General features: G+C 39.1%; 1 protein-coding gene and 1 long non-coding RNA gene across 2 annotated transcripts in view; one reads left to right on the top strand and one right to left on the bottom strand.

Moving 5' to 3' along the window:
• The window catches only part of BICRAL (BICRA like chromatin remodeling complex associated protein), a 245,051-nt gene that overhangs the window by 155,809 nt on the left and 67,844 nt on the right, over positions 1 to 21,398 (bottom strand). The gene's annotated exons all lie outside the window — the stretch shown is intronic.
• LOC311434337 overlaps positions 20,422 to 21,398 on the top strand; it is a 28,541-nt gene continuing 27,564 nt past the window's right edge. Inside the window, exon 1 of the long non-coding RNA XR_014691390.1 lies at positions 20,422 to 20,589. This is a non-coding gene — a long non-coding RNA (uncharacterized lncRNA). The remainder of the gene's footprint in view (positions 20,590 to 21,398) is intronic.

Here is a 21,398-nt window from a genome sequence, read left to right on the forward strand (position 1 = left end):
TCAGTTTGCAACACACCCATTTTCACACTCAAAGACATCAGAAAAGCAGATGAAAGTTTATTTTTCTTTTGATAAAGAAGTTAAGCAGATTTTGGCAGCTTGCCACCAATTTGACCCCATCCCCCAACTTCTCCCCCTGCCTAAACACTATAAATTAATCTTACACTGGTTGAGAAAAAGAAAAAAAAACTGAAAAACTTCCAACGGTTGAGTCCTTTGGCTGAACCTCTCAGGGGCATATCCCATGGTGACAAAATTTGGCCTTGACTGTCTCAGCTGGCTTCTTCCCCAAAATTATGCCTATAGAGCAAACTTCTCCCTTAGAATCCAATTCTATTTTCTCTTGGCCTTGATATTACCGTCACACTTTCTGATTCAAATTCTCCAGAAATACCCACTATGACTCTCTCCTTCTGGAGCAGCTGTTGGTCTCCGTGCAAACACAGGTACTTCACTCATCTGCTGTTGGTGCAGGTTTCCACTACAAAGCCTAAGGGGAGAGTATGGGTCCTACAGAGTTAGTCTCACAAATTAGCAATTACACCCAGGAATAATGAGGGGGAGGGTGAAATCATAGTTGATTTTGACTGTAAGGCAAATTGGAGGATATTCCTAACTTTTCTGCATAACAATGAATGTTCAAAACAGTAAAAAAAATTATACAGGGGAGGAGACTCTGAGACACTTTCCATGCATGTGTGCAATGCACACAGGTTATCCTAGGACAGATTTTCACCTAATCCAAAGAATGTCAACATCCCAATTTTCTGAAATGCTAATGAATGTTCTGAAACTTTTTTTTTTTTTGATGGTGATTCTGCAATAATTTCTCCCATTGGTAAATCCCCAGCTTTCTCAGTAGTGCCAGGACCTCATAGCACAATATAAGAAAAACAGAACACGAACACAAAAGACTTGGATATACATGACTTGGAAAAGTGTGTTTCTATCAATCTGCTGCTCTTACCACCTGTTTTTGTTCAAATATTAACAGGTCACTGCTGATTACTTTGGAATGAATTCTTTCCCTATACTTTTGCATTAAATAAAAATGACTGATATACTGACAAAATGCAGATTTATCTGTAGGATGATGAATTGCAGTCTCTATTCAGGGAGAATAGTTCTTTCCATTTTCATGAACTAGGGTCATCCTTAAGTGTCAGGAGACAAGATGCCAAAGGTAGGCTTCTAGTTTCCACACCAGGACATTGTAGTGGCTACTTCTCAATGTCTGTCTTTGCAAGATCTAACTTCCAAGGATTATCTGTAACAAGACACCAACATATAGTTTGAAGAGACTGCATGAAACGTTTTTTCAGGACAGACTGAAAATAGAGGAAAGTTTCAGAGTTGTTAGTAGGTCTGAATTTTGTGAAACAAAAATCTGGTTGTTATATCACTCTATGAAAAAATATTTGTATTGGCTCTGGCTTTAAGGTTACATTTTTCAGCTCATGCAAGTGGCAGGAAACATGTAGAATCTAATCAAGAGATAGTCCACAAGGCTTGTTAAATGAAACACTAAATAAAGACTTGTTATGAAAACAAAAAGATGCAGCTCAGGAAATGAGCTTGGTCATCTCACAACTCTCTGTTGTTCTATAGCCAAGCATTGGCTAAACATTAGATTATCATTACAAACAATGTATAGAGAAAAAAAAAAATGCATTCAGGATTTACCTTAAATTTAAAGAGCACACAAGTGATTTATGAGCCTCAGCTCTCTTTTCAAATCTGACTTAAATGACTAATTCAGATCTTATTGAAAGCCAGAGAATATAGGCTTCCAAGATGCTTGTGCACTTTTTTGAAGCCTTTAACCTAAAATATAAAATACAATTTTATGGATGAGCCAGAAAAACTTGTAAGAAAATTTTATTTACACAATGTGAATTCATACTCAAGAAGAACCTTTTCAGTTGGTGGTTCTCTGTGGAGGAAACTATTTTTCAATGCACAAGGTCAGTGTTACTAGAAAATAAATAACATCAAAGAGACGGAAGAGAACAGGGGAAATTGCTCTGCAGAAGAAAAACAGTGAACTGCAGTCACAAACTTCTCATGAACTCCTGAACTACCAAGTTAACCAAGGTAATCTATTCCTATTCTCCATATTTCTGGTCCAGCCCTTCTTTCCTTTCTTTGGCTTTGTTGCTTTAACTTTCATCCATTTGTACGGGTGAATTACACATTGCCACACCTAATATGATTTCTGAGTGTCCAATGGGGTTCTCAAATTTGTACCCATCAATCTCAGACTATTTCTTCAGATTAGACAAGTGCAACAGCAGTGTCCTGTATTAAGATAGTTGCCTCTGTTTTCACTACTTAACAGCATGATTGCATTTACTTTCAGTGGAAAGCCTACACAAACGGGTGGCTTTTGAGCTTGGCTCCAGTATGCACTTTTTAGCTCCTAACATGGCAAAATTAATAGCTATTTTTATTTCATCTGGCAGGGAGTTTGCAGTTGATGTAGGATTGCATCTCCTGTGACCACACGGTTTCTCAGATTTCCCAACTGTTTAATTGCTATATGCTACGTGAGGTTGCATTTTCAGAGAGAAAAGGAGCTATCTTACACTGCCAGAGCTCTGCAAACCAGCCAGCATTCTGGAAACATAGTCTTTGTTCAATGACTATTAGAAAAAAAATAAAAATAATCAGGTTTCAGAGGATATAGAACCATAACAAACAGTTTATGCTTAAAAATTATCAGTCTGATAAAATTAAATTGATTAGTTTAAAGCAAATATTAAAATTCAGACCACATACTCGTGAACATTATGGAATGATTTGTGTATGCATCTTCCATATTTTCATTGCTGACAGTAAAGCTCCATAATCAACTGATTTTGGGAAGGGCGAAAAGGAAGAAGTGGAAAAAGGGAAAGACAACCAAATGAGTTGGTTGTCTGAACAATCAATGAGACCTGGACAATCAATGAAAACAAATCCTTGGTTTGTTTTTACTTTCCTCTCTTCCTGAATGAATTAATGAAACTGTTGAACTTTGGCCTCTTCTCCAGGCTAAAGCAGCAAGGGGACTGAGTGACTTAATATCCCCCGCAGCCCACAGCGATGCTGGTGGAACATTTTGATGTGAGAACACTGTGTGCTCGTTTGGCATTGCACTCCCTAGAGGGAATATGGTAGACAATGTATAGATTAAGTTTAGCTAGAACTGGACATTAAGAAACATATACTTTGTGCCTTGATAGTAAAGGTCGAGAGAGGTCATTCTAAACTTGGTTTCCTTTGTAGGATTATAAAGACTTTGGTTTTCTCATTCTTTTCTTTCTTTTTATAGCATAATTGTTGAATAGCAGACAACTATTTTTTCTTTTTTAGCGATGCAAGTTAAATAACAGAAAGCTTGTGTTAGGAAAATAATCAGGATTCTCTGAAGCACTTCTAAAGTCCTTTCTGCATATGCCTAATAATTGATTTCAAGTGCCTGATGAAAAGAATCAGGCCCTGTGACACAGTTTTTCTTTGGCTTCAAAATCAGAAGAAGAAAAATTTCTGACATAAGAAAATCAAAACTCTCGGTCCGAAGTGAGAGCTTTCTTGGATTTTCGTTTTCTGCATGAAATACCACTGTTCAGAGGGATACTCAGCATGGCACCAGCTAATAATAATAACACAAGGATAGTGATATTCGGTGGCTGCTTTGTAGACAATAAAAATGCTCGCTTTAAAAGTGCAGTGCCTACAACAGTTTCAGGTCATTTCCCAACTGGCTTTTCCTGTCTGGTATGCCTTTCAGAGTTTTGGCTGTGTTGACACTACAGGTTAAATGAAACAAAAAAATCCAAACAGAAGCCACAAAACTCAGCAACTCAGCCTTTTTGATCTACCTAAGTGCTTTTAAGCCTGCTCATCACCATGGGATCCAAGTGCCCTTTTTCACATTTCAGTGTTTCCAAAAGGGTCAAGCAATGGTAAGATCATAATGTTTGAGAGGCTGTTACAAGAAAATAGGCTGTTACAAGAAAAGATTGCTTCTTTAGAGAAGAAATGAGTCCTCTTTGCCAGAAACAAACCTGAATGGGACAAATTAAAGGTGGTAAAGGACAGAATGGCTATTTTCCCTTGGGAAAAAAAAAAAAAAAAAAAAAAAAAAGATTAATAGAGTTGGCACCATATGGAAGCAGAGCTTCCATCAAGTAAAGAGCTGGAAGAAAACATTTTCCTCTCGCCTTCAAGAGCAAAGAGGTCACAATTCTTTCAAATGGATTCCCTTGGGATAATGTGGATATGGACTGTCCCATACTTCATGGATTGAATAACCATCTGAAAGTGCAATAATTTGAGATAAACTGAGATTAGTTTCTTGCATTGACATCTGCTTGGAAAATAATATGGAAAATCTAGTGCAAGGGTCATTTGGCTTGCTACGTTAATGATAACACTGCCAACATCCAGTACCAAAACAATGAGTAATTTGTAAAGATTTGCCATATTACATCCTGCTTAATAAATTCAGAGGCATGAACATGACAGCATATTGTAATATAGTAACATAATATTGCTAATTTGCAGGGCCAGGTTCAATCCAGGCATAAGTAAACCCAACATTGATTTCAATATACATACTTCAAACTGAATAAATACATACTTGGCTAAATACATCCTATCCCAACTATATATGCAATAAAAAATAAAAATTAAAAAAGAAACGTGCTGTTTCTTTCTAGTTATTTTTATGTAATAATGTAATAAACTTTTTTTTTCCTACATATTTGCATCTATATTTTGGCAATAAGAAAAGCATACATTTAAATGCAAGGCAAGGTCTCTGGAAGTCTGTCAAGCACAATGCTCTAGTCAGCATAAGTTAACAGCTACAGTCAAGACATTCCTTCAAAAAGTCACAACTTTGGGATGAGGGAAACGTTGCCAAATGAAAGATAAGGCCTGCTTTCATAACCCAATATACCCAATTAATAATGGAGAATACAAACTGGCCAAGGTAACCATAGAGAGAGGGGTAGGATAACCAAGCATCAACTACAGCATGGGGAGATGCAAGTTAATACTAATTTTTTTTATTCCCACCAGCAAGTCACTGGACTGATCACCCACCAGTGTGCCTAGAAAATATCTGTCTGTCCATCTTATACTGTTACTCAGGGAGCCAAAATGAGCGTGTGGGATAAAAATCCTGTACTGGGGAGTCTTAATTGCATGGTTTTATCCTATGTATTCCTAGAGAGAGGGAAGTTTTTGTTTATCAGAAATCATCCATGGCACTTCTGTTGGGATAGGCTAGCCACCATTTTATTCTCCTCTCTTACAGGATACCTGATGAGACTGTAGCCAGAGCAGGAATTGATCTGGAAAGGCCATCGACTGTGCATAATGGAGGACAATTCCTAGGTGTCCACATGATAAAAATGGAGAGGCACAAAAGAAACGGACATAGATAAAACAATTTCCATTCTTGTTCCAATAATGGGTTAATTTTCTGTTTGAAGAGTGAAAGTTTCCTCTAATTAGAGTTCCTCAGCAGCAAACACGGGAGAAGTGACACGATGCTATTTCGGTATCCAAGACCCCAGTTTTGGCCATGTAATGAGTGCAGGTGGAGGCAGAGGGGGAAGCTGGGCAGCATGGAGAGATGGCTCGCTAATCCTGTCAGGAGGAAAAGTGTTTCATGTCACTCAACGGCATCTCCACAGGGCAGTTAGGGGAGAAGTGCTGACAGCTTCTGAAAGGAATCATATCCAGTCATCCTCCAGCAGGAAGAGGCTGGCTTTGACACAAAGCTTATAGGGTGGGTGAGATGAAAGCGTGAGGAAGGGGTCTCTGGGCTCCACATAGGATTTTGCCTTCCTCTGCCCCATGAGGAGAGGGAAGAGGAATGCATTAACAGTCCCAACCACTCTCAGCTAGCCTGTCCTTTCTGACCCCTTCACCAAGCAGTTCTCTATCTCTCTCATTCCCTGACTTTCAAAACTTAGACTTGCTCACCCTGCTGCCAAAAATAAAGACAGAAATAACATCAGGGTTGAAAGTAGTTTCAACATCAGGAAAAGCTACAGGGACAGACTGGGGATTCTTGCTGCATGACACAGAGAGCATGCTGCACCACAGCACACCAGCAGATGAGTACATTTTGCAACGAGTTGTACAGACTTGTCCTGCTCTTCCTTAGAAAATATTTAGTCAGCTTCTTTCAGTCACTGGGGTGCTTGAACAGGATTTTCAGCAGTACAAGCAGTAAGGAGGCGAAACAAAGAGGTGAAACACCTCCAGAAGTCCCTGGGATGAAGTCCCAAGAAGTCATCAACAGGATTAAATAAGAATGCACTTAAATTGGATAGTAGATTTCTGTAAGCAGAGTCACTGTCTCCAATGTAGAAATCAGTAGGCATACAAACTAAAAGTAATTTACATCCCACCAAAAAGAGAACGTGAAATTAAGTAGAAAGAGATTCTTCACATCGTATACACCAGCGATGAGAGTTTGCAATGCTTAACCTGAAGGAAAATCACCAAAGAACAACAAAGTGCATGTGATCCCCCATCCTGCACCAAGCCACGCCACTCTGAGTGTCAGGGTACACAGCTGTGGCCAAGGACTTAAATCCTCCTGCCAGAAGACACTTAGAGTCATGCTTTTAAAACATGTAGGTGTCTAGGGTTACAGATGAGCTTCTGGATTTTTGCACATGGTATTCTTAACTGTCTCAGAGGTTTACACAGCACTTTTACTGCAGCACGCAGTCTGCTTGCTGCATTTCTCTTGAACTGTGGCAGCAGCCACGTGTCTCTCTCAGAAACTGTTGTCCTCCTCCTCTAGGCCCTGAGCACCCCTTTAAGGGGGCTATAATTCTTGCCTCAAAAAGCAAGTGAACGATGGCTTATTTCTAATGCTGAGTGATAACAGAGAGAGTTGCCACTTGCCCAGCAGTGGGGAGTAATTCAGAAGTCCAGCTGCACCTTCCCTTCAGTTGTGCTTTGACGTCAAGTTTTCCTCCCCTTTGCAGATGAAAGCTGAAAGGCTTTACAGGAGATATGTCTGTTACTGTAATATAAACAATAAATAATAATAGGAAAGCAAAAGTAGACTGATTTATTGAAAGCTATTCACTTCTATAAAGTAAATAACGGAACTTTCAATTTAAGTGGGCATTTTTACTGCCAAATAAATCTCCTCGCACAGACATGAGAGACTTTCATGTAATATACAGAAAAGCAAAAGTTTGAGAAATTAAGATAATGCAAGTGAACACCCAGAGCCAGATTCTTGATGTAACTGCGATTTTATACCACCCTAGGACTGTTTATATAATCACCTACCATTGAATGATAACAATCTACACTAAGATGTAGCAGAAATAAACAAACTGATTTTGAGCAAACAAAAAAAATAGCCACAGGCCTATCAGCAAGCCTTTACATCATGCAAAACTCCCAAGAAGTTGGTATTTGCTTTGCCCAAGTAAGGACTTTCCAAGTAAGCCCCTGTATCAAAAGAGAGGTGGCCAGCAGGTCAAGGGGGGTGATAGTCCCCCTCTGCTCTGCCCTATGAAGCCCCTCATAGTGCTGCATCCAGGAGTGCTGCATCCAGGTCTAGGGCCCTCAGCACAAGAAGTGTGTGGGGCTGTTAGAGAGAGTCCAGGGAGGGCCATGAAGATGATCAGAGGGCTGCAGCACCTCTCCTATGGAGACAAGCTGAGACCTGGGGATGTTCAGCCTGAAGAAAAGGCTCCGGGGTGACCTTATTGCAGCTATTCAGTACTTAAGGGGGCGGAGGGGGGTTATAAAAGAGATAGACAGCAACTTTCTACTCAAGCAGATAATGACAGGACAAGAGAGAATGGTTTTAAATTAAAAGAGGGGATATTAGATTAGAGGTTAGGAGGAAGTTCTTCACTCAGAGGGTGGTGAGGCACTGGCACAGGTTGCCCAGAGAAGGTGTGAATGCCCCATCCCTGGAGGTGCTCAAGGCCAGGCTGGATGGGGCTTTGGGCAATATACTCTGGTGAGAGGTGGCCCTGCCCACAGCAGGGGGGTGGAACCAGGTGATCTTTAAGGTCCCTTCCAACCCAAGCCATTCTATGATTTTAAGATATGAAATTTAGGTACTACATCTATTTTTATGCTTCTAAATGCCCTGTCCCAACAAACTTTTGAGTACCCTACAGTTTCCTTGGATCACAAAAAGTAGTGGCATTTTTCAGCACTGGACTACTCATTTACCTTTGCAGATCCTCACAGAGATGGGCCTATGGCCTTATACGCATATCCAGAACTGAGTTGCAGGTAGGTCTAGTACTGGCCACCACTTGCCCAGTTGTAGTTGCCCCAAAGCACTAATGGCCAAATCATTGTAGTACAGAGAGCCCCACTGTAAATGAGAATGCAGAGATCTGACGAAGCACAACAAGGATATTTGCACCTGGCTTATTGCCTGAATCAAGCTGTATATTCAGAGCCATCCAGTTTCTAGTGAAGAAACCTGAGTCTCTTACCACTTCTGAGGAATGCTCAGACAGCAAACTGAGGTCCTATCCTTAGTATTCTTTGCTGATTTCTGCACTGCCATCTCTATGCCGTACTGCAATAGTTACCATATCATTTCTTTAATCTACGTGGATTCTTTCAACAATCCACAGAAAGGGAATGTGAAATCTACCCTCCTGACCTGTCACCAGATCCACCCTATCTATCCTTTTCCAATGAATGAAATACTATTTCTTTCTGATCTCGTTTTCCCACAGTTAAAGTACAGTTGACACTCCCTGAAGCAACATAACAAATATGGGTACACCTAAAACACAGGAATTTGGGAGTGATATGAAAAGTTTTGTATGTGAAAATTGAATTCACACACCACTGACTTTTATCTCAAAGGATGGCCACACAAACTGCTAAGCATGATTCCTAAGTGGTGAGATAGCACTGCACTTATTAGATTTCCATCTGAACTGATGGAGAGTCTTAACAAATTTATGAAATGTGATATATCCTCATACTTAGCATGAACTTTGACAAGTCACAATTTTAGAGCGCCAAAATTTGAATTTGCAGAAAAGAGATTTGCAAATCTAAAGCCTTTCTGGATGAACAAAACAAGAGAATAAGACAATGATTGGAGAGAGAGAGGGAGAGGAAAGAAATACCTCCTGTAGGGTTTTTTTGTGTGTTTTAATAATTTACTTAATTTTATTTTCAGTTAGTTTAAACACCTACTGCTGAGGTTTCTATTTGTTTCCTTAAATATTAGTATTAGTGAACACCTAGATAAGATTATTTATTATCCAGGTAAAAATACTATGAATCTTTAGAAATATATAGCAGCCTTTTTTTTATCCTTTGTTGATCTCTTCCAAGAGCTTTCTCTGTTTGGTGAATGCACACAACAAACCCATGTTTCTGTAGCCAAATCAAGTAGATTGTAAACTTCTCTCTAGACTTGGAGCAGGCTTTGAAGTCAGAGAGTCAGCATGATGAAATTAAAACGCAATAGGACATGAGTTCACTGGGTTCACATACCAGTGAAAATCTGTTTTAAGATTTGAAACTGAAGTTAAAAGCATAGTAAAGATACAAATTCCTGCTAATCTGAAACTTTCTCTTTCTCACCTTGTCATAAAAGCCCTTTGTGCCTGTAACCACAGTCCCTTATCTATCCTCCAGACTCAGCCAAAAGGAAGCTGACACCTCATCAGAAGATATCTGGGGAGAATGGTACTACTCGAATCCTACTTCTATCTTCGGAATGATATTTTAGTCTTCAAGGGATGGCAAAGGATTTCCACAAGCAGATGGATCAGCAGAAAATGTAACTGAACAGCTCATAAACAACATGTCCTTCTCATAACCAGCTAGTTGGTTTTCTGTTTCATGTTCTTACTTTTAAGTACACAGCTATAACTGTGTCTTTGTCTAATACCTATAAATTTCATTTCCCTAGCTGCTACCCTGGAATTAGAACTGCTTTAAGTAACCATCATAAATGAACATAGGTTTTCACTACATGACCAATATTACTCTTTTTCTGCTGTGATAGTTTCTTAACTTTACATTGTTAAATGATAGTTTTCCCACTTAGAAGAATCTAAGCTCTATAGCCTAAGAGATCAGAGTAGATAATGTCAGTCACTGCTGAATGGAAGAGAGACAACCCTACCTAGGTACTGCGTGGTAGAAACCTGTAATGTGTGTAGGACTTTGCAGAGTAAGATTTAGCAGGCACCAGTTACATTGCTGTAAAAAATACCCTTTTTCAGTGAAAACATACACATAGCCCTTTCTTTCCTGCTTCCTAGTTTTTTAGCTATATTCCACTTTTCCAAATGTTTACATAGTATTTCTGCAAAATAAATCTTGGACTTTAAAGATTTTTTTTGCTCAGTCATTGCCTTTGACTACTTGTTATATCAGGGTGCACCTTTGATGCCCCTTTATTGCTTTTTGTTCCAAGACAAACAGTTCAGCAGGGGACCAGGTAACGGTGAATAAAGAAAAATGCAAAATGAATGGCATATAATAATGTTCTTTATCCAAGAACATCTTTTATTGCACATGCCACAGTCATTAAATATAATGTTCTCTTCTCCCAGTACTTAAGAAAAAATGAGTCTTGGAGTCAGCAAACCACCCAAACATGTGCCTACCTTTAAGCCTGTAGAAAGTTTTACAAATGTTAACTGGAGTAGTTGTATGCCTGCAGTTAAGCATCCCTAGATCATTAAGCATCCCTATTTCACTGATTTCTGAGCCAAAATGTGTTTGCATTATAGTTTGGGAATAGCAAAGGACAGAGAACAAAAGGAAGAGTTATTCAGAATTTGGACAAATAACTGTAAATACATCTTTTGGTGTTATTAAGCCAATATTGGCTCTGTTCAGAATGCACTGACTGAACACGCAGTCCTAATAATCACAGCTGAAAAACACAGACCATGGACGTTTATTGATTTAGACAAGATCACTCCTCACAGGAGAGAGTGCCTCTAGTTTTACAGACCTTTTAATTCCCTGTACACCATTCCTTTCCCTTTTACAAATCTCCTGCTGTGAAACTCTAATGCACTCTTGAGACACTAGAAATCATGGAACTAACCCTGTAAATTGTCCATCAGCCAAAAGAGGAAGCAACTCCCAGAACCAAGGAGTTCAGTTCATGTTATCCACGTTATGTTTTTGTTCAGAGCATAAAACATATACAACCACATACTGCCAGAATCTTAAATGCTGTTGCAATGCAGATAATACCTACAGGTTGTTGTTTTTATTGGTGTTATTCTTTTGCCACATCTCCCCCAAAAAACATAGGTACCTAATATCTAATGCGTCTACTGGCCAAAAACGTCATTTCTTATTTTAAGCAAATCCAACATTCCATGCAAATGGAAGTAATTTCTGCAGTACAGAAAGTCCTTTCAGAAAATGCTGAACTGATTAGTATTATGGAAAAGTGGAACTAATTACTATAGTGATATAACAAAAAAACAAAGCTAGAAATTAAAGCCATCCAATTCTTGCAAAAAAATAATGGCCTATTTCCCACGCATAGAGCCTTTATGAACATTCATTAAAAGGCAAAAGCAAGATAATCACATATCCCCTACCTAACCCATAAATGCAGACCTCTGCACATCTTTAAGAAACAGGAGTATATAGAAGAGCTTACACAGAAGTTCCATGCAAAGGCTTGGTTGCTGTTCAGAAACTCACCAAAAGGGCTAGTTTACTCCCTAAAAATTAGGTTTGATAGCACAAAACCTTATCTGGCAGTCAAGCCCCATGCAAGCCTGAGGCAGAGACCTTTCACTGGCCCCTCTCTCCATGGTAAATTTCACCTTTGGAAAAGGGAGGCCATGGGCTTGTCTGAACAACATGTGCCCCTTTTTTGAAGGAACACCGTCAAGGCTGAGAGGCCAACTCATTAACCTATCCCCCAGCAGTCCCATCTGGATGGTCTTATCTGTAGGAATTCAGTCGTTCATTTATTTTTTCAACCACCATTTGTGACAGAGTTTCTTAAAAAGCAGACTCATGACTTATTATTAGCACATGGGCAGGTCAGCACACAGGTTTATTTGCTGTTAACCAACTTCCTACCATGCTGTGTTTAAAACCTCCAAAGGGACTCTGAATAGGTTGTAAAAGTAGGAGATTGAATTCTTCAAGGTAAGAACTTATGATGGGACCACGGTCAAAGCAAGTCATATTTTGCTCTGATAACCCATGAAAATTGCTATGTAAAGACATATTGCTCATACATGTTAACTTCTGACAATTCCCTTTTTAAAGGCACTTTGATAACCAGCCTGTAACCCTTCAGCTGTACCACTTAGGAACATAAGCAAGTATTGAGCTTCGAAAAAGTACAACCTATCTGGGGAAAAAAAAAAAAAAAAGAGAGAGAGAGAGAGAGGAAAATAAAAGTAAAAGAAGGAGATAAGCCGGGGTCAGGAGAGAAAGTATATATCCAAAAGAGTATATATGCACTAAAGTATACACAGAAAAATTCCTACAGGCTATCGGGAGCAATAAATACTTCTATCATTCTTGTCAGGAGTAAACTCCAAGTGCAGAGATAGGACCTGTAGAACCTTGATGCTGGGAAAAGAATTTTCTATCTGGAATGTCCGTCAGATCCTAGGCTACTCACAACTTCACCTGTGGTAATACTCAAAGTACCTGTGTGCCATATTGTTTACACGCACTGCATGCACACAGCTGGCCACCACACCTCAGGAAATTATTCCTATTGGAGTAAAAATACTGAATCACCTTCCAGAAAAGATTATCCACTTGTTTGCTTTCATCTTGTGCAGAGAACTGAGAAGTCTGGAAAGAGATAAATGCCTGTTATACAGGGATTTACACATTTCATCCAGACAATTGACTTAAATTTCAAGCATGAAGCCAAAATTAATCATTTATCAAGTTAATCTTCATGATGTATTTAGTGTCTAACAATAATACTTTCAATTGCTTTCACAGTCTGTAGAGCACCGGGCAGGGGGAGAACACCTGTTAAGAATCAAGAAATAGAAAAGAGGTATGCAGTAGATTGAAGTTATAAATATTGGCCCCAATCCTGCAAACGCTTGGCATCCACTGATCACCAGTGTGAATAAAGTTACAACTGACCACCTTCATAGTCTGATCATTGTCTGTCTGTCTTAAGTAAAGACCACCTTCTTAGTTCATTGAGAGGCACAGAAAAGGATCAACCACTCAGCACTCCACTATTTATATCCTAACAGAACAAAGGAGCAAATGAAGATAACTTAATTACTGCATTAACTTAAATTGTTGGGATATCCAGTGGCTTCCTTTCACCATTAGTGCCTTGATGTTTAATTGTTACTGAGAAACTTTTAATTGGATTGTCACTTTTGCTAATACTCCTGCCAAAAGCAATTTTTTTAAAATAATAATAATAATAATCTCAGATCAGACATTTCTCTACCCTCAGATTTGATTGTTTTTTAAATCATGAACATCTCCAGCCAGATAATGGTCAGAATCTTTTATTTCTTGAATGAAAATAAATAAATAAATAACAGTTTCTTAAGTAATACTCTGGTTTCAGCAGCACTATGCAAAACACAGCTAAAGCTATGAAACCTCTGATCAACACTGAAGACTTGCTAAGTAAACATCTTTAAAGCTGAATTAGTCACTTTCCAGTCAATAGTTCTGCATCTTCAACATCTATACTAAACACTGTCAGTACATTTTGTTTTAGCTGAACTGAAATATAAATAATAGACAAAACACTCAAAAGTCTACATGGGTTTTAGAGTACAAATCCCACTGACTTTCAGTAAAAGCTATGCTTATAAAACTCTTGAGCATATTTTCAAAGTTTTGTTTTGTAAAAAGAGTACTGCCAATTTTTTTTTTTATTTATTTATTTTTTTTTTTTAACTTTTGCTTTGCCTTTCCGGCTATCCTTCCTACATGTCACAGCTAATTTCATTTTTACTGAATCTTTTCAATTTAACTGTCAACAAAGTGGGAAAGCTGCTAATTTTTAAAGTCAAAGGGTCCTTACTCTACCTTTGTAGGTCTAGAAGAGTGGACCTGTAGGCCAGCTTCTTGTCTGGCTGTAATCAACACACATCTATAGTTGTCATTTGAAAGGTGCTGAATTACATCGATACTACATGCTGAAGGGAAAAAAAAAAAATCAACCCTTTAGATCTCTAAATCACCATCATCTTCCCTCCCCCTAGCTCTGCCCTCTGATTTGATGACCTCTTCCAAAAACAGTGGAAGGAGAAAAGAGTGGGGTGGGGGGAACACCATTCAACCGCTACCAGGGATCAAGCACAGGAATGGAAGAAGGTTGTTATTTCCCAACCCACGTGTCATGAAAGATAATTTTTCATTCTGATTTTTTACAACACCTTGACACAACAGAATCCTGGTCAAAGAAGCTTTTCAACATTTCTGTAATCCAGTTATTCAATTAACAGACTTGGAAGCCCCACTGAAGTAATCACTGGTATCATTGTAAGAGTTGGGGTGCTATAGCTCCCCAGTCACAGATCCAGAGTAATGCAATTATTTCCATTTCAAATGTAAAAGATTGACATCTATACAACAAAAAATTGTAAGATAGTGTTTTAATTATCCAAATGAAAGAGATATTCAGATTCAAAAATCATTCTTGCATGGACTGTCTAAACTGTATTTAGACATGACATTTCACTTTCAGCTCAGTAAGCCTGAGTACAGATCACTAACACGTGTGAAAGACAGAAATCGCACAGGGACCAAACCTGTAAATTCACATTTGTACATTTTTTAATTCTCTAGGGTTGGTTCTGGATTACTTCTGATAAAAAAAAAATAAAAAAAAATAAAAAGAGAAGATAATGATGTCAGAGTCAAAATTCACACATCTGGGTAACAGCAGAGCTGTTTTGTCCATTTATACTCAAGAATGGGCTTCATTTCAAATGGAAAAATACACAGGATCTGTACTAGTTAGTAGCAATTTGAAAAATAGCAAGAAGTGCAAGCTAGGCTATGCAAGGTACATGAAAGCTACTTTGGCCTGACTCTTGCTTTCTTTTCTGAACTGCCGCTTCGCTAAGTGGCAAGCAGCAGAGGTCAGAGGCCAAATGAAAAGGATAAGCGTCAATGGGAGGCCCTGTGGTGCGACACAAGTGCATAGTGGTATATTGTCCACAGCCCATGAAGAACTTGTCAACAACTCAGTGAGAATCCCTCAAAGGAGCGTCTACTGTTTCATTGCATCCCACTCCCTGGAGGCAGTGGCAGATACCCAGGGATGCAGCAGCTATACAAGCAAGATGGCTCTCCAGGAGCTCTGCTGTCTTCTAGTATTTCTTTTATTTCTCAGCATAAAGACCATCAGTAAAAAACACTTCCAAATAACTAGAAAGTTATACACAAGCATGAACTGTAGGAAACAAGTTAGACTGAAAATGAAGTATGCTTTAGAAATCTAGATGCGAAGAATAAGTAAAATAATATTTGCTAAATTGGCTGAAGTTATATTAAGGCATTATAAAATCTTGTTGTGAAATCCTATTGTCTAGCCTTTCAGTTTTCTGTGAAACCTGAACTTACCTAAGTACTACACCAGGCTTTGATGAATCAGAATTTCCTACAAGGAAAATAACTAAGATAGCATCCTTCTCAGGAAAAATTAATTATCAAGTTATCCTTTTGAAAGGCAACATCTCTAATAGGCAGGCTCTCATTTCATTATTTCTAATCACTGAAGTTATCAAGGACAAAATAATGAGCATATACTGTTAAATTGGTCAGATTTTTTAATCCTGGTATAGAGTTAATAGAGTTAGTCTACAGAGAACAGAAAAAAAATGGCTCACAGTTAAGATGAATTCTTGCATTTCTAAAATAACCAGTTAAAAAGTACACAACACAAACACATTGCCTTTGTTCTGGTTTTATACAAATCCTAAAGCAAGTGAGTAAGAGTCCATGGAAGGGTTTTTAGGCCTAACATCATACAAACAATAAATCATCATCCTTATTCTATTCTTAAAAGAACATAAAGTGAAAAATGTTGAATTGTGTCTATAACAATATAGACAATGAAGAGGTTAATCAGAAAAAAAAGAGATCAGAAGAAATTAAACAGCATCTGTTTGTTGGATGAAGCACAACACAAAGTGTTTGTGGATGGACATGCAGACATTTATTCATACAGAAACAAGAGGACTAATCAGAGAGTGAAAATAATAAGAAGAAAATAAAGTTAAAACAATATTTTGCTCTCTTGGCAATGAGTTTGAAAGAAGTTGGAACTTGCACTTCTGCACAATGGGTAAGGAACTGTAAAGCAGACTGTAAAGAAGTTGTAAAGCAGATTTTGATGAATTTCCTCTGGTTCACAAGGAATCCAACTGTTACGTATTCTCTACTTTATTTTCAGACTCTCTATTAATCACCATTTAAAATGCAATAAAATATGCATTTAATGAAGATGGTCCTATGGATTCCCACCTGTTTAGATACTACTACCTAACTCACCCTGGAGCACCCAGGAAGTAAGTAGGAGTGGAAAATTTCTTCCTGTGGTGTGGGTTTGAAAATATCTCTTGGTGTAGAAATCAGGCAGAGCAGACAAGAGGAACAGCTGGACAACTCCATGTTTATCTGAATGAAATACAAACAGGGTCAAGGGAGGTTCAGGCTGGGTGGTAGGGAAAGGTTATTCACCCAGAGGGTGGTCAGGCACTGGGACAGGCTCCCCAGGGAAGTGGTCACAGCACTGAGCCTGCTGGAGTTCAAGAACCATTTGGACAACACTCTCAGATGCATGGTCTGATTTTTGGGTGGTCCTGTGTGGAGCCAGGATTTGGACTTGTGGGTCCCTTGTGGGTCCCTTCCAATTCAGGACATTCTATGACTCTATGACAGAACGATTCCCAGTATACCAGCAACCTAGCTTCGATGCAGCAGAGAAGTGTCAGGTGGCTGTATTATTTTCAACTGTTTGTAGTGGCCTATGGGTATTTTTTTCAACTCTGATTACTACCCATGTTATTCCAGATCAACTGTTTTGGGGTTACGGCATTAACTGAAACACAGAAGTGAAACATAGAAGCTCCTGATCCAGTAGACCAAAGGTTCTCAGTCTTTGGAGCCTGCTAAAACCAAGTTTATGACTTAGCGGTACAAGCACTCAAGAACACCTTAGCACTTTCTTTCTTATCATTAGAATTCAATCCTGCTTTTTACTCTAAGCTTACCTGGAAACAACCTAACTACAGAGCGGCTACAGAAAGCTGATCTATTCAGAGAATGGAGATATGGTGAGCAGATTTGCCAAGAAGCACAGACTAGCACTCAGCCAAGCTGCTATAGGAGAACAGCTTAATATAGGTGTACATGAAGTTTATTGCATTCTCTGCACAAAGCCACACTTCTACCAGCTGTTGTTAGAAACCTGAAGGAAACCATTGCTCTTTTGTCTGAAGGTTCCTCAGCAGAATCCAAAGACCTGGGAAATTACAACTAAAATCATCCTTGGAGGCCACATGTATTGCTTGTCTCATATGAGTACATTTCCCATCAACATCAACAGGAAATGGACATGGGAGATGGACATGGAAGCTGTAGACCTTAAAGGATCACTACACTTCTGATTCCTTAATGCCTAAACCCCTAATAATATTTGAGCTGCTAAATGAATTAGACACATCTTTCAAATCCACTTTAAAAACTGACCTTGGTCCTCTTCCTCCTCTCTTCAAAGCTGAAGAAGGCTTCAGCTTGTGCATGCAGAATTGGGCTGTCATGAAAACAGCAAAGGTTTCACCTCTCTTGCAACAAAATGTCTCAGAGGCGTTATATTCTCCTTATATGTGACATGATACAGTTGGACTTTGTCCTTGCCTCGGTTTTAAGTAAGAAGTCAAGTTTATTTTTCCTCTCTATTTTCCTATATGGGATTAATCTTTCAGAGGAGAATGCTTATTTTTAAAAAGACAAACTTCTCTGCTTTCATCACTGTGGCAGTCCATTGTCAATCTGCAGCTCCACATCGCTCCCAGTGCTTAAGGAGCTCTTCATCCTACAGCACAATGGCTTCGGCCCTTACCACGTGCAGTCCGTGTCATGCATGGCATCCATGGCATGATTCCCTGTGGTTACACTGCACCTGGCTGTTACACAGCAGCACGTTATCATTTATTGCAGGTTATGGTTCTGAACACATCTGAAATCACTCCTGGGATATTCAGAGTTTTAATGGAAGGAAGGAGGAGGAAACCAGAAACTTTTTTTTCTATAAATCCCACAAAGTATCCATAGCATTTTCATAAGTGATAGAAACAGTCATTCACAAACCTCAGCAACTGCTAGGGGAGCACAACAGGGAAACAATAAACTCTTCATGTTTCTTTATGGAAAATGGAAGAGAACATTATTTTGAACAAAAGTTCAAAATAGCAACCTGGTGGGCTGACTCAAGAGAAAACCAAAATGACTTAAAAAATTCACCTGGTAAATCTCTGTTCCTCTGTTCAACTAAGGCTATCTAGCAAAACTCCAATCATGCATTACTAAAGGCAACTTGACTTCATTGGATGATCAACACAATAAGGAGACGTATAAGCAATAAGAATGGCAAAGCAGAAAGAGAAAAAAATATTAATTTTATTGATAGACCTTCCAATCCCTGCCGATCACAGTGTGGGAAAACAGAATAATGTGCTGAGCTCTAAAGATGAAAACCACGTTGCAAGAACTAGACATCTTTGTAAAACTAAAAGATAAACAACATCTTTCCCTTCAATGGCACCACTACCATGTGACCCTGAATAAATTATGTGAAAATAGATTTACAGGCTCATGCCCTAAACTTATTCTTCGTCTGATAAGAAAACATGCAAACATAATGATCTGGAGAAGAAAATGAAATCCCCAAGACTGGATCAAATTCAGAATAAAAACAAAGAGGTTCTTCAAAAGCTAATCTCTCAGAAGTCTCTGTACAACATGATACTCTCTCAAGGTGCAGATTTCTCTACCTTGCTGCTCAAGTATGCTTTACTATGCAAAGCATAACAATGAGGAGCATTTTTTTTATTCAGTTAAAAGGTAACGAATTATCTTAAGTCACAAAAGAAGAGAAACCAGATACTAGAGTGTTAAATAGGAAGTGGTAGGAATCAGACTCTCAGACAAACACAGAGATGTCACTCTATTAGCTATTATATATATTTATTACATATATATATATATTAGTGAAGTAAGGAAAAGAGAGAAATTAAAAGGCATTTCAAAAAAAGTCAAAAAATTGAGTTATATATTAATCTAGCATAATGTTTTCTTTATCAGCTATTATGTCAGACACTTCAGAATAAACATATTCAGATACCCAAAGCATCCTCCCAATTAAAGGAAGTGAACTTTATCAGTAAACTGACCTGTAAATGAAACCAACTGCCAAGGGTGTTCCAGAGAGCATCACCCTAATGAAACTGGAGCTGGCAGTCACCTTCCTGCTGCTTTCTCAAAAGCCAGAAGAATATTAACTGACCCCAGGGATTTACAGTTCCTCCTACCCAGAGCCTCCCCACACCCATACCCTTCCATTCTGTTCTCAGCTGGACAAAACATTCCTCATTCCCACAAAATCTGCCTGCAGAAAGGACACCTTTCTGCACCACCAGTATAAAATGGGAAATGTCCCACTGCAGTTGGCTGCTTGTGGAGTCTGAGATTTGGTGAGGAACAGCATCCAGCTAAAGCTGCCACCTTAGAAATACAAGAACTCTGTCTCTTGCAGATAAACAGCCACACAGAAACCCCAGTGACAACAAACTCCCTGACTTGTGTTTAGCCAGATGGAGACTTTAGGGCTGGTAGCGAAGACAGATGTGGGAGAGAGCTGTAGAAGCCATACATCCAAATAAACCAAAGGAGTTTCAAGTTCATATGCCCTGCAGAATGCAGGCAGCAAGCATGAGAACTAGTATCACACATGAAGGGGAGATGTTTAAGCCCCACCTGGCACAAGCTCTGTGAGTTGTCAGAAACCCAGAACTCACATCTTGGGGGCTGCAAGTCCCCATTTCTTCTGTAATTCTGGTTTACAATTTGCAGCTCCTGTATTGGCAGGGTCAAGGACAGGACCCATAGTTCTGACTCCAAATCCTCAAATCGAACAAGATGTCATTTCTTTCCTATTTTATCCTCCTGAAAACAAGCCCAAGAAGAAAACACCACCAGAACCATTGCTCCCTCACCACAATTAACTGTCTGACAGACAGGTAGCATCCCTGCAGCCCAGTGTCTTTCAAATGCCCTCTTCCACATGCTGTAGCTTGACAGATGGTGAAGGCAGTAGGTAGGTAGTCCTAAGGTAGTCCTACCTTTGCACGGACAGCAGTCACACCTCACACCCACGTGCCTTTGAGAGCCCCTGAGCACAGCTGGCATGAAAGCAAGGGTGCTGGTTTCCTCAAGCCAGAGCCTGGCACAGACAGTGGCAGAAGAGCACACAGTAGCCATGGGGCGAGGACTCTTGCAGCATACAGCTCTTTCCCTGTTGTGGACCCTACCCTGCATAACCACAACTCTCTAGACAACTCAAAGAGGAAGGTGAGGGCTAATGCAGTACATATTTACTATGCCTTTTCTATGATCTTTGCTACTTAAATTCTGCCTGCCTCTCTACTTTTTGCCTGTCAGCTCTCACGTGTCTCAGTTAAGGACCAGCTCTACAGGGTGTTGAGTTGATTAAATGTCTTTCAGACTAGTTCTTCAGGCTTTCATTGATTATAGTGGCTTTCCTGGAAGTCTCTTGAATCAAGACCTACAAGTTAAACCCCAGGTTTATTGCCACTCCCACATGGTTTCTTTCAATCATCCAACATTATCTCCAGAAGGTCACAACAAGAACTTTATATTTGATGAAATACCCGGTTCTCAGACTAGCTTCTTCCTATGAACTTCTCTGCAGAGCAATCCAAGTTTCTGAATTGGTATGAAAGACTTACGTAGGCATATCTTGCATTCTAGAGATACCAGCTCAAGCACATGATTGATCCTGTTCCAGCTGGTCACTTAGGTCCAGGTACAAAAATGCAAACAAAATGTAATGCAGAAAGTTAGCAATTCTGATATTTACAGATTACAAACTGTGTGTCTTTAACATGCTCAAGTTGTTGTGCTTTTGTTGTTGTTTGTTTGTTTTGTGTTTTTTTTTTTTTTTTCCAATTGGATCTGTGGAAAACTTAAGGATATATAAAAAGCCTGCAGACTGATATCTCAGTAGCCCATGCAGCTTCTGTTGTTTCCACATACAGATTGTGCAGGAGGTAGCCACTACACATTGAGCGTTAACAGTACTGAAAACTTGGTAATTGGGTAAATATACGAGCCTAGAAAGTGCTAAATTCTTTGTGTTT

The sequence above is a fragment of the Aythya ferina genome, assembly GCF_964211825.1.
Source record: "Aythya ferina genome assembly, chromosome: 3".
Classification (NCBI taxonomy): Eukaryota; Metazoa; Chordata; class Aves; order Anseriformes; family Anatidae; genus Aythya; species Aythya ferina.